The 12,704-nt window shown below is 38.7% G+C and overlaps 1 long non-coding RNA gene across 2 annotated transcripts in view; it reads left to right on the top strand.

Moving 5' to 3' along the window:
• LOC106828671 (uncharacterized) overlaps window positions 1-12,704 on the top strand; it is a 158,437-nt gene that overhangs the window by 33,531 nt on the left and 112,202 nt on the right. For both annotated transcript variants that reach the window (XR_011506529.1, XR_011506530.1), the window contains exon 2: window positions 2,438-2,591. This is a non-coding gene — a long non-coding RNA (uncharacterized lncRNA). The remainder of the gene's footprint in view (window positions 1-2,437; window positions 2,592-12,704) is intronic.

The following is a 12,704-nucleotide window of genomic DNA, read 5'->3' as shown; positions in this document are numbered from 1 at the left end:
CAATAATTGTTGTAATTAAAGGCTCAGTAAATGTTGACTCTTTACCTCTAAGTCCATCCACAATTTATGCCTGATTCTCTACTATTCTATCATGAACAACCTCAGCCAAGCTTTCTAAAGCTTTCTGTATATCTGGTTTTTCTTCTTCTTCTTCTTCTCCTAAGAGCCCCCCAGTACCTAGCTGTATATTGTAGTTGTGGTCCTTCTGGTTGTGCTATGTGGGACGCTGCCTCAGCATGGCCTGATAAGCATATCCACACCCAGGATCCAGACTGGCGAAACCCCAGGCCGCCGAAGCATAGCAGGAAAACTTAACCACTCGGTCACGGGGCCAGCCCCTGTATATCTGTGTTTTCTAGAGTAAATACATGAAGAGTTAAGAATTCGTATTCTTACCTCTGCTTCTTTGATTACTTTCTCAATGTTCCGATTTATTCATATTAGTCAGGCATGGAGATTCTTCTTGAAATTGCTTTTATTTATCTTGATTATAGGACAAATTGGAACAAGTGAGTTCTATTATTTTTGAAAAGCAGCTAAAATCTTCAAACAATAAACACAATTTATGCATCTTCCACTTGGTCTTATTTTGAAGATATGGAAGTTAATTTTCCTTTTAAAATTAGCAGTATTAAAAAATAATTTGTCGTACATTCTATCTGAGTTTAACATAAGACCTGTAGCACGGTGGCCATCCAGCCTATCAGAAACAGGGAGAATCTTGTCCCCAGCAGTTTGATTGTGATGTGCTTAGTTTTGGTTTTCTTTATATTTATCATCTTTGGGGTTAGTTGAGATTCTTGAATATGAGGGTTGCTTTCTTTAAGAACTTTGGAAAATTCTTGACCATGTTTTCTTTATATATTTATCCTGTCCTGTTTCCTTCCTTCCTTCCTTCCTTCCTTCCTTCCTTCCTTCCTTTCTTTTCCTCTCTGTCTCTTTCTCTCCCTTTCTCCTCCTCCTCCTCTTCCCGAATCTTCTTATAATCCTACTAAAGAAATAAAATCAGTAATTAAAAAATTTCCCACACAGAGGGGCTGGTCTGCTGGCGTAATGGTTAAGTTCATGCACTTCACTTCAGTGGCCTGGGGTTCACGGGTTTGGACACCAGGTATGGACCTACACACTGCTCATCAAGCCGTGCTGTGGTGGTGTCCCACATACAAAATAGAGGAAGATTGGCATGGATGTTAACTCAGTGACAGTCTTTCTCAAGCAAAAACAGGAAGATTGGCACAGATGTTAGCTCCTCCTCCTCTTCATCATCACCATCATCTCCTCCTCCTCCTCCAGTTAACTCTAATAGCAAGGAATAGGGTTTTGCCCTATGACCTGCATGTGACTGATACGTGTATTTTTTTGTTCTCTCAGTGCTTTAGTCAAATATTTTATACTGATCCTTCTTTGGGATCATTTACCAAATATTCTGTTGCACTATTAAACTTATCCAATGAGGTCTTAATTTCAGATACTTCATTTTTCCATCTTAGAATGATTATTTTTTTACAGATTCCAATTCTTTGATAAAATTCCACATCCTTTCATCACTTTTGCCTATATTTTCTTCCGATTTCTTGAACATATTAATCATTGTATCAAAGCCCTTGAATGCTAACTACTATATCCATTTATTTTCCTTGTATCCACTGATATTGTTTGTTCCACTAGGTTAATAGTCACATTTTGCTGCCTCTTTTCATGTTAGTAATTTGTCATTGAAGCTCTGTTTCATGCTCCTTCTACCAGATGGGGCTCTGTTTTTCCTCTGTGGGGCAGAGAAGGTGAGGAGCTGATCACCTCCATCCACGGGGACTGATCTGGGTTAGGGATGGAGTTTTAGTAAGAGTCCCTTCACCTCCAGTTCTGCCTTATCCCCTTAGGCCTGTCTCTCCTGCAGTTTTGATTGAAAGCTCTGGAAGACTATGGAAGGTTAGGTCTGTTCTTTAGCATCCTGCCACACCTTCCTTTCAAATTAGATGGATGTCTTGTGGAGACCAGCCATGTTTCTGAGCCTGGCCTCTTTTCTCAAGTGAGAGTTTTTCTGTTAGTTACTATGCGATTATTGGGGATTTTAGCCTGTGTGACAGAAACTTCCTAAACTTGTGCTCAGCTCTAGAATTCAACAAAGGTACTACAGAAAAAACTGCCAACCATTTAGGGATATTTTAGTTTCTAAATGGTTGTGGTCCCTTGTATGAATGCCAAAAACTTTGTTTTTCTCTTTGTCCTCTTATGATTCTTCTGCATGGACCAGGTCTGATCTTCAGAGTGTGCTCAGAATCGGCAAATGTGCCAGGGAAGGAAACAGCCCATGAAAGACTCTTCACCTTCGTAAAGCTCTCTGCCCTCCAGAATTTTTGTTCATTTAATTCTTTTTGTTTCCATAATTCTCTGATCTCTTTAAATATGATTTTTGAAATCAATTTGTATTTTTCAGTTGGTCTACCAAGAATGTGTTCTTCTGCAACTGACTGCATTCTACCTGTAAACAGAAGTCCCATTGGAGTCAACTTTTAAGAGTTTGGGGCAGTTATGTCCTTCCAACCTAAGAGCTTTAAGGAGATCTTCACCTATCTTTCCAGGAGCTTCAGGTAAGACTATCACAAAGAAAAGTGTGGATGTATGTGACAAAAAGAATTTAAATATTAAATTCATATGTCAAACGTTCAAATAAAATTATGTTCTCTGGCAATTTACACTTCTGTTATGTACAGTAATAATGACTGTGCTCCAGTAGCCAAATTTGTCACTCCATTCTTTTCAATATGGGAATTATTTGTTAAGGTGATTACTGTATGAAGAAATATTGCAATATTTGAAATTAAATCTTGCAAGTCATAATGGGACCTTAAAGGCATGGGGTGCACCCATGTGAAAGACTTGACTCTCCTTTTCTCTCTGTGTTGGGTAGAAGGAGAACACTGAGAGATATCTGGCCGCTCACAGAGCCTACCCTGCAAACCTCAGTGCAAGAGGTGATGTTAATCTGGATGTGAACCCAGGAGAGCATTGGATCTCAGAACATCCACTGAGTCAGTGGACTCATGTCTACGGAAGTGACTGTCATTATCCTTAAGTGTGGGCTGTGTTTGTGACTTAAGTAGACTCATTTATGTCTCCTAAATACATATTCCTTTTGGGATTGAATTTGTAGAACCCTTCACTTTGGCTCATTCTGATTTTCTCTCTGGTTTTTCTACCATTGTGACGTCCTACCTCTGCTCTCGACATAACTTTCCCTGACCACTTGGTCGTACCTTGGCATTTCAAAACACTTGACAGACTTTATTTTACTGGATCCTTATAATGAGCTTCTGTGGCTAGGCGTGGCCTAGGTTCCACTTTATAGACAAGGAAACCACAGGTCAAGAAGTTAAGCACAATCCGTAACAGCAGTGACAAGATTTAAAACCAGGTCACTTTTCTGCTTTTTTCCTACTATATCATTATATGAATTGATCCTAGCTCTGAGATGATAGATGATACTAGAGTAAGAACACCTCTTTCCATCTGGTATATGGTTGAAAAGGGAAGATTCTGCACAAATCAATATGGAAGGCAGTTTTACCTTTTCCTATAACTTCCTTTCTGGGGCCCGACACTCACCAAGCTTAGATGATAGGAAGGGGACTTATAGAACTTAACTCAAAGCAGAGCCAGTGGTGGAGATGCTCAGCATCATACAGCATGAGGTGAGCATCCTTGGGAGTGACAGGGCTAATGGTCCTGGAGCTGGCTTGACCTTGAATTGCACTAGTGAGGTCCAAGTTTCTTCCTGCCTCTCTTTCAGTCTCAACTTCATTCATGGATTAGTACTTTTTCTCCCCTATGTAGATCCACTTAGAGGAAATTGGACAGAACAGAATAACCAGATGTTTAAGCTGAGGCCAGGAGAGGTGGGATGTGAGGGAGTGGGAGTTCCTAAGGGACATGCTCTGATAAACAGAGACAGTCAATTACATGGGGGAACTGAGAAGTGAATGATGGACTTCCAAGCTCACTGAGATTGAGGATCAGTTGTATAAGGCAAAGCAAACTATTGGACCCAACGGTCTCATTTGATAATTTGATAGTTTAACAAAATGATACGAACCAGCCCCGTGACCGAAAGGTTAAGTTCTCAAGCTCTGCTTTGGTGGCCCAGGGATTCGCTGGTTCAAATCAATGAGCGACATGGCGCCTCTCATCAAGCCATGCTGAGGCAGCATCCCACATGCCACAACTAGAAGGACCCACAACTAAAAATACACAACTATGTACCAGGGGGCTTTGGGGAGAAAAAGGAAAAATAAAATCTTAAAAAAAAAGAGAAAAAAAGAAAATGGTAAAGCATCAACAATTTCATATGATTTGACACAATATTTTGAAACTCCTTTTCTATTCTGAAATAATAATGTTTGACAATGTAAGCTTTATATGTGTATGTTTTAAAAATACAATGCTCTGACTCTAATATAATGGATAGTTCAATAAGTAAATGCTCATCCAGGACTTCATCCTCACTTGAAGAAATAGTATGCTTGCAGCTCTGTGAAGCTTATCCTGGGCGCCATAGCTACAAATGCAGATGTCATTAGGGGTGTAGTATTGGTTACTTAACTAACTCTAGTTACAGCTGCCACTGGGCCAGCTCACGTGTTTCCAGGTCCGCCTTTCAATTTTTCCTGTTTCTGGCATCTGAGTTCTTTTCTTTCATGGGAGCTCAATTATGTATTTTAAATATATTTAGCTATGTTTTGAACATGTCTTTTAGCAAAGGATGTTCCTTATTGGAAAATCTTCCATGTTGCTAGAAACAGAGGACATGCAAGTTTGGGGTGAAGAAAAGTAGAGAGATTTCATAAATGATGAAAGCTAAGCATGCAATGGCCTTCCCATAAGAAAGCATTTCAAAATGTATGCGTAGACAGGCAGTAAGGGAAGAAATGCAAATCAAGTTATTTTAAACCATTGTTTTCAGAGCCAAGGAAGAAATTATGAGAATAAAGTCCTTAAAAACATTATAAGTCCCTTGGTGGTGTTTTTAGTGGAAGTAATTTAGAGATGATTGGATATTGTTATTTTTAATTCTATCTTTTAGAACAAAAGTTTACCAAAATAGAAAGCTTTGCCATTTCTTTTTCCCACAACTTTAAAAAGTAAACTGTGAGCATTGGGTCAGCACAATCTTTCTTTTTTAGACTCCTTTGCTTGCAAATTCATCCACCATCAAATTACATTGTATTCCTTCCTTTTTTGCCTTCCTGTGGCACAGCCTTTTATAAATAAACCTAAAGCCTTGTCTTCCTCCTCTCTCTTGCTCTGAGTAAATAGTAAGAAATCAGTTGCCTGAGTCGAGTGATTTTATACAAGTGGATCTTGTTAGAGCATTTCCTTACACCTGGGATATCAGGAGATTTATTTGTAACCTTCTTTGCCAAAAGAACAGTAGTGGTATTTACTGTCTACAGTGTGTTGTAGTTTCAAAGATTTTGTTTGACTCTTGCCAAAGTGACTGAATTAAGAAGTGCTTAATTGACTGATTTAAAAAAAAAAAACAACTCATTTAAATCAGTCAGCTGTTTGGCCTATACCAGCCCATATTTTCATACGATTGTATATTTTGATTTTTTTGTTCTATTTCTCGGCAATGTGTAGACCCAGCTATTTTTGCTAATTGCATAGTCCTTCGAAGTCCAGTTTGTTTATTTGTGAAAACGGATAAAAATCTATCATGCCTCCTTTCAAAGAGAGCGCTGTATGTAAATAGAGGATGCTTTGAAACCACTTGAGGGGTGGGGCTGAGATCCCAAAGAAACAGGCTAAAGTGCCTGTAAGGATCCTATGACTTCTAGGGCTGCTGAGAAGGACACACAACTTTGGGGCTAGAGCTGAGGTGCCCAGGACAATGGCCATGCACTTGAGCATCCTGCCAGTCATCTCCATTCTCTGCCTCCCTCCTACCTCTCCCTGTTCCTACCCCGTTCGGTTTTCAGCCTTTTCTCTAAATATATGTTGAAGACATCTTTATTCAGCTGTCCAGGTTGCTCATATATCTTGGTTTGGGCCTGTCTGGTTGAAGGAGTAATGAGGAAACACATTGCTATGGTGATTTCTGTCATTCATTTCTCCATGTATTTTGGTGTTAATTGATTCTTTTTGATGCACTGCAAAATAATTTGGAACTCACCCTCTCCCCCCACCCATCCCCTTCCTCTTCTTTCAGACCGCCACCAAGAATTAGTTGAAGATATGTTTTGACAATACTGAGGACAGTAATTTGTAGTGTGTCATGGATATAGGGTTGACCTCTTTGGGAAATCAGGGATTGGCTGGGAGATGCGTTTGGAAGGGTGGGGAAGTAAGACTCCTCCATCTCCCCAGTCTGGAGAAATTATGTTGCAGCCACATATCCTGAATGAGAAGGAAGTGTTGGTGTTTCCATCATCGTTGAGCTTTGATTACTAATGTAGTTATCTTTGAGGAATTCTGCTCTTAACAATAAAACTAGAATCTCCCTCCTCCCTCCTGTGTTACACAGCCTCTGATTGCAGGTTTATTCTGGCATCTTTGAATTACAAACACCCTTTGACTTTCTCTTCCACATATTCATTTATCTCTGCTGCTTCTCTTTACACTTTCTGCTACAGAAGTGCTGAGACTCTTGGTGGGGCGCCTCTCTCAGCCAGTGAACATCCAGCAGAGAATGGAGACAGTTGTAACCCAGAAACCAGGAAGAGGTTATTTGTAAGTTATTGTATTTTTCAAAAAGTGACTGCAATTAGTTTTGGTGTTAGGCAGCAAAAAACCCCCAAAATGTTCTTTTTGATTTAACATCATTTGCATAATACAGATGTTCATCTACTGGAAGAAAACTTTAAGAGTGTGTGTGTGTGTGCGTGTGTGTTGCTCCATACATATTTCTTGAGTATCTTCTATGTGCCAGGTATGACGCTAGTAGAGATATAGTTGAGAATAAAACAACCATGGTCTCTACCCTTAACCGATTTACAATCTAGGACAAAACAGACTTCCTATGTTCAAATCCGCAATGACATAATTATGATAATTATTGTATTTGAAGAAAGTACATAGAATTCAGAAAATGGTTTAATAGGGGAGCTTCATCGAGCTTAGACATTGGGATGATGTTTCCCATGAAAGTGACACTTAACATGAGGCCTGAAGGATGAGTAGGAACAAAGCAGATGAAATATGGAGCTAGGAGCTAGGGGTAGAAAAGAGAGAGGGAAGCGGTGTTGATTGTACTGATGGAGAGGTGTGGGGTACTGGGGAAGCTGATGGATGTAGAGAAAGTGGCAGTGTCATTGGACTGCAGATCTTGAGGCAGGCAGAAGTGTTGCAATGAAGGGACTACAATAAGGCAACTGAAAAGAGAAAAGATTAAAGGTGGTGTGTGGACACGTGCATGTGTGTATATGTGTGTACCTGAATGTGTCATAGTGGAATTATTTGGAATGCAGTTTCTAATGATGACCAAATTCATAGTGTGACTGTGGAAGCTGGTACTGGAGGTGGAGTGATAGAAAGGATCACTGGATATCAAGTTAGGACACTGCCCGCCAAGGTGATCATGCATCCGTATGATGCTGAATTTGCCTAGCATTATGGCAGGCTTGAGTTGAAAGGAAGACTGTGAATCGTTGTTCAATTTTAAATGAGTGACCGGATGGTGAAGTGATGACTACAGGGAGAAAATGTTCTTATGACCAGCTGCTCAGAGGAGAAGCTTACAAAAGAGAGAGCAACTATTGGTCCGGAAATGGCATTGAGTACCACTTCCAACCCTAAGATATTTGGGGTTTGAAAGAAAACACAGTCCCAAGTCCCCACTCGAGAGCAGAAACAGGATCTGAAGGGGAAAGTGGGTTTCAGTGAAGTCAAGGAACTGGGGGTGTGTGTGTGTGTGTGTGTGTGTGATAACTTTGGTATAATTACGGCTTAGAATCGTGTAGAGTAAGGTAAGAAGACACCTCTTTAAAACTCATCCTCTCATCCCTTCATCCAAACTTTGAATTTCTTCTGTAACACTCCTTCCAAATCAGTCAAGTGCCTGCTTAAAAACTTCCGGCAATAGACAAATCACTATTTTCTAATGCAGGGAATTTCACTTTTGGTGGCTCTTTCTAGTGAAAAAAATGGTTCTATATATGGCAGACCTTCTAATAACTGTAGCAGTTTCTAAGTAAATGTGCAGAAAAAAGTGCTCAGAGGTGGGTGATGAGGGTGGCCAGACTGAAAGGTTATTTTATTTAAATTTTTCAGAATTTGTTTACGTAATACTTACGCGATTTAAAATATAGACATCAAATTTATGTTTCTCAAAATTGCATTAAAACCTGAAAAATTAATTTAAAAACAGTTTATGGTGTGTGTTATGGACTGAAGTGTGTTCCCTTGAAATTCATGGGTTGAAGCCCTAATCCACAATATGACCGCATTTAGAGACAAGGACTTTAGGAGGCAATTAGGGTTAAATGAGGCTTAAAGGTGGGGCCCTAATCCTATAAGATTAGTACACCAGAGCGCTCACTCTCAATCTCTCTCTCCCCTCCTCCGCCTATGTCTGAAGGCAAAGCAAGAAGGTAGCCATCTGCAAGCCAGGAAGAGGGCTCTTACCAGAAACCAAATCAGCTGTCACCTTAATCTTTGGTTTCCCAGCTTCCAGAACTGTAAGAAATAAACTTCTGTTGTTTAAGCTACCTAGTCTATGGTATTTTGTCATGGCATCCTGAGAAGACTAAAACAGTTTGGTTGGAATTATAAATATAGCTCATTTTCTGAATAAGTTTTCTGATAGTTACCAATTCTATTTGTGCTGCTTCTTTTTTTCTCATTTGAACTGTAAACATTTTACAGTTTACACTTGACAGAAGGAATTTAGTGCTCAAGAAGCAAATTGAGTAAAATGATTTATAGATCAAGTTAATTTTAAAAATACAAATTTTTAAAATTATCTTTTGGATGAGGTCTTGACTTATCCGTATGCCGAAAATATGATTGGCGTTTTTCTTGCCTTAGAGTAAGCTTTGTGGTCCAGGGCAGAGTGGAATGCTGACTGTGTAGACACTGCCATAGCGAAGGCTAATTCTGTATGGGGCAGTTACTAAAAGCTCTCCCTGAAATGGTCTCCCGAGCCATTGTCCCATTGGGTAGCAGATGCACCGCACCTACATTTGAGAAAACCGTTACATCATCTTGAAATGGTTAAACTGTCATAACATGCCTGGATATTATCTTTTCACTAATTTTTTTAATTAATATTTTTTTAACAGGAAGAATTTGCTCCTAGAATTTTTTCCATGAGGACTGGAGACTAATTTCTTTGAATTTTTTCCCTGTATCTTCCCCAACAGAAGCTGTATATTTTGAGAATAACTACCTGGTTACAAGCACAATAGGCCTAAATAAACATAAATAATTTCTAATGAATGGGGCGCATTTCAGGTATGATTTTAGACTTTACAGCATCAAATTGATGGGGCCAAGAATGCCACCAGTGTCCTATAGTTCAAATCTCAAGTTTTATCCATGGATGCATATGTCTCGTAATGATAGTCCCTTCTTCTCTAAGAAACTAAACAGTTAAGTGCAGCTGGGTGATCTAAACAAGGGCCAGAGAAGAAATTTTGCAGTTTTTGAATGGATTTGGGGGTTACCATTAAACACTATATAGACTCATGTTATCAATTATGTGAAAGTATCTACAATTATTCAGAAGGTAGCATGCATGTTTGCTAAAAAAATGGATCTTCCTCCTACGTCTCTTTGTGCATTGTTTTTTGATTCTGATAAAGCAGTAGAGCTATTCATTCCACAAACTTTTATTATGTACCTACTGTGTGTCTGGCATAATGGCAGGTGTTGTTGATACCCAGAAAAAAGACACAGTCCCTGCTCACAAGCAGATGATAGCTATTAAACAAAGACGGTGCGGGTGGGCAACGGACCGCATGCGAGAAGGTAAAGAGAGGTTGGAATCTCGAGTGATGTACGGATTTCTGGCTGCAGCTACTGAGCTGGTGGAGGATATAATTATTTTGGAATGGAATTTGTTAGCACCTTATTTCTAAATAGCAGCAGGCTGTAAACCAAATAAAACTCCTCCATTTTGGCTTCTTTAATGTATTAAAGATATGTACTTTGTGTTTATGAGCAGGTGATTTGAAGACTGGATTCATTTCAACCATGTTACCTTGGTAAATAAAAAATGAATTTCTTGGACAAGCAGCTCATCATTTGAAAGAGCTCTTAACAGTTGGGTTTTCTAATGATTGCACAGGTGATTTACAAGGAAGTTCAGTGGGTGCCTTAGGGGGTGGGCTGAACGTTGCCCTGTCTGTTTTTCTGACTATTAATTAATATACATTTTCTTGTGTTGTTTTTGATATTCTGATGCATACAGAATTTTATATATGCTTATTAACATAAAAATTGGATCTGGGGAACCAGAGGTTTTTAATAAATGAGTTATAATTTCCTTTAAAGAATTCAAGGTACATTGAAGTACTTCCTCTAACAATAGAATTGTTATTATCGGAAGACCATTCTCCACAGGCCTTTAGTATTTCTGCATGTCTCATGAGGAACTGACTGTCCTTTGCTCTGGATTATCCTTTCATGGATATGTGTATTGTGAATAGCCTTGGAAGACAGAGATAATGTTTCCCTCTGGAGCAAAGGGAAGGCATGCTTACTGCCCATTTTAAAAGATTTGAGTTCCTTAAATTCAGGTTCCTCCACTATAACACAACCCACTATGCATGCAGATGTCATCTGGCCCTCTTTGAATCATTTTGCAAGAATAATGGACTGGAGAACTGACACCAAAAATGCTGATACTCTGGCTACTGCTATTGCTGTAAGTAATAAACTATCCTTTGTCTCTGACTCAGGGATCCTGTGGCTTCTACCAGCATCCATGAAACTTTTGGCAGGCTGACTTATCAGCTTGAAAGTTGGGTGAATTCTCAGGGCCTTCACAATTCTTTTTTTTTTTTTAAAGATTGCCACGTGGGCTAACAACTGTTGCCAATCTTCCTTTTTTTTTTTTTTTCTGCTTTATCTCCCCAAACTCCCCCTGTACACAGTTGTATATCTTTGTTGCACGTCCTTCTAGTTGTGGGATGTGGGACACCGCCTCAACGTGGCCTGACGAGCAGTGCCATGTCCACGCCCAGGATCTGAACCCTGGGCCGCCGCAGCAGAGCGCACGAACTTAACCACTCGGCCATGGAGCAGGCCCCTTCACAATTCTTGATACTCACCACATTTCAGATTCCTATCTTCCAATCCATAGACCCTATATTCTACCATAATATATGAAATATTTCAAATTTTTTCAGGATTAATTGGGTAGAACTCTAAGTTTTAGATCAAATAACAAAAAAAAAAGCAACAAATCCACTTTTTCTTGTGATCGCAGATGAATATTATATTTGAGATACTTCACATTTATTATATGTCATAACTTTTAAAAATCTTATTGGGAAATACTAGAGTATAAGAGTACATTCAAAGCAATAACTTTTGTGTAATTGTGAAAATTGACAATTGTTTACAGATTATTTATTTTCGATACACTTAACTGTTTTCTAAGCACTATAAATAAGTGTTTTCCTTTCTTCTTTTTGTAACCAACTTTATTGAAGTATAATTTACATGTAAAACTGCATCCATTTAAAGGGTGCAGTTTGATGAGTACTGACAGTTGAATATGCCTGTAAGATCACCATCACAATCAAGATATGAGACATTTTCATCACCTCCAAAGGATTCCCTTATACTCCTTTGAATATAAATGAATTTTTGTAACAGGTGAAGCCCTTTCCATTGGGACACTTCAAGAATAATTTCTACTGAGGAATTTTTGCCAGCTCCCAATTTTATTTCCTTTTTTAAACATTTCAAGCATTAATATTTAATTTTTTCCTTAGGTATTTACTCTGACTTGTGTTTTCTTTTTAAGGGTTTCTCTGCCTGGTCTTTTCCTCTCTTTCATATCCCTTGGAGCAGAAGGGCTAAATAATATTCTCATAAGCTCACATAAATTGGATAAACAGTATGAATTTGAAATGTATTAAGTTGCCTTGCAGAAAAAAAATATCTCATTTAGGAAATAGAAATGGGTGTTAGTGTACTAGAGTGTGGAAACTGATCATGGGAGCAATGAAAAATGGAAATTATTTGTGTAATTAAGTGATGAATTATAAATAAAATGTATGCTTCTTTGTTTATATTAATCACGATGTTTCGCTTTAGGGTTTTTCCTTCTCTCAATAACTGATATCTTTCCGAGGAAAGTCTTTCTCAAGTATTTGTTTTCCTCTGGCTGTTTATAATCATGGTTCTCAAAATCCAAGGGCGGTTTTGACTAGTATATTTCTCTCAGCAGTGTAAAACAGGTCACATGGGTTACTGTGTCTTGAGACCCTTCAAAGAATGAAACGTGAGCAGAACTCACACAGCAACTTTCCCACAGCAATAGGTATATGTAAAGGACAAGATACTTACATGTTCGAATCCCAAACATAAAGCAGAGTTAAATAATGTCCTTGGTTAGAGTTGTTCCAGTTGTTCCACAAAACTTGAAGTCAGTTATCTAGAATTTTTACATCACTCTTCCTTCAACCTCCCACTCCTCCCTGGTGAAGGTTTTTTCTAATTTGTGGGAAAAATTACACAGCAACTATAAAAATGTAAAA

Source organism: Equus asinus, chromosome 10 (assembly GCF_041296235.1).
Source record: "Equus asinus isolate D_3611 breed Donkey chromosome 10, EquAss-T2T_v2, whole genome shotgun sequence".
In the NCBI taxonomy this organism is placed as follows: Eukaryota; Metazoa; Chordata; class Mammalia; order Perissodactyla; family Equidae; genus Equus; species Equus asinus.
The sequence above is the reverse complement of the archived record's forward strand: the minus strand, read 5'-3'. Positions and strand labels throughout refer to the sequence as shown.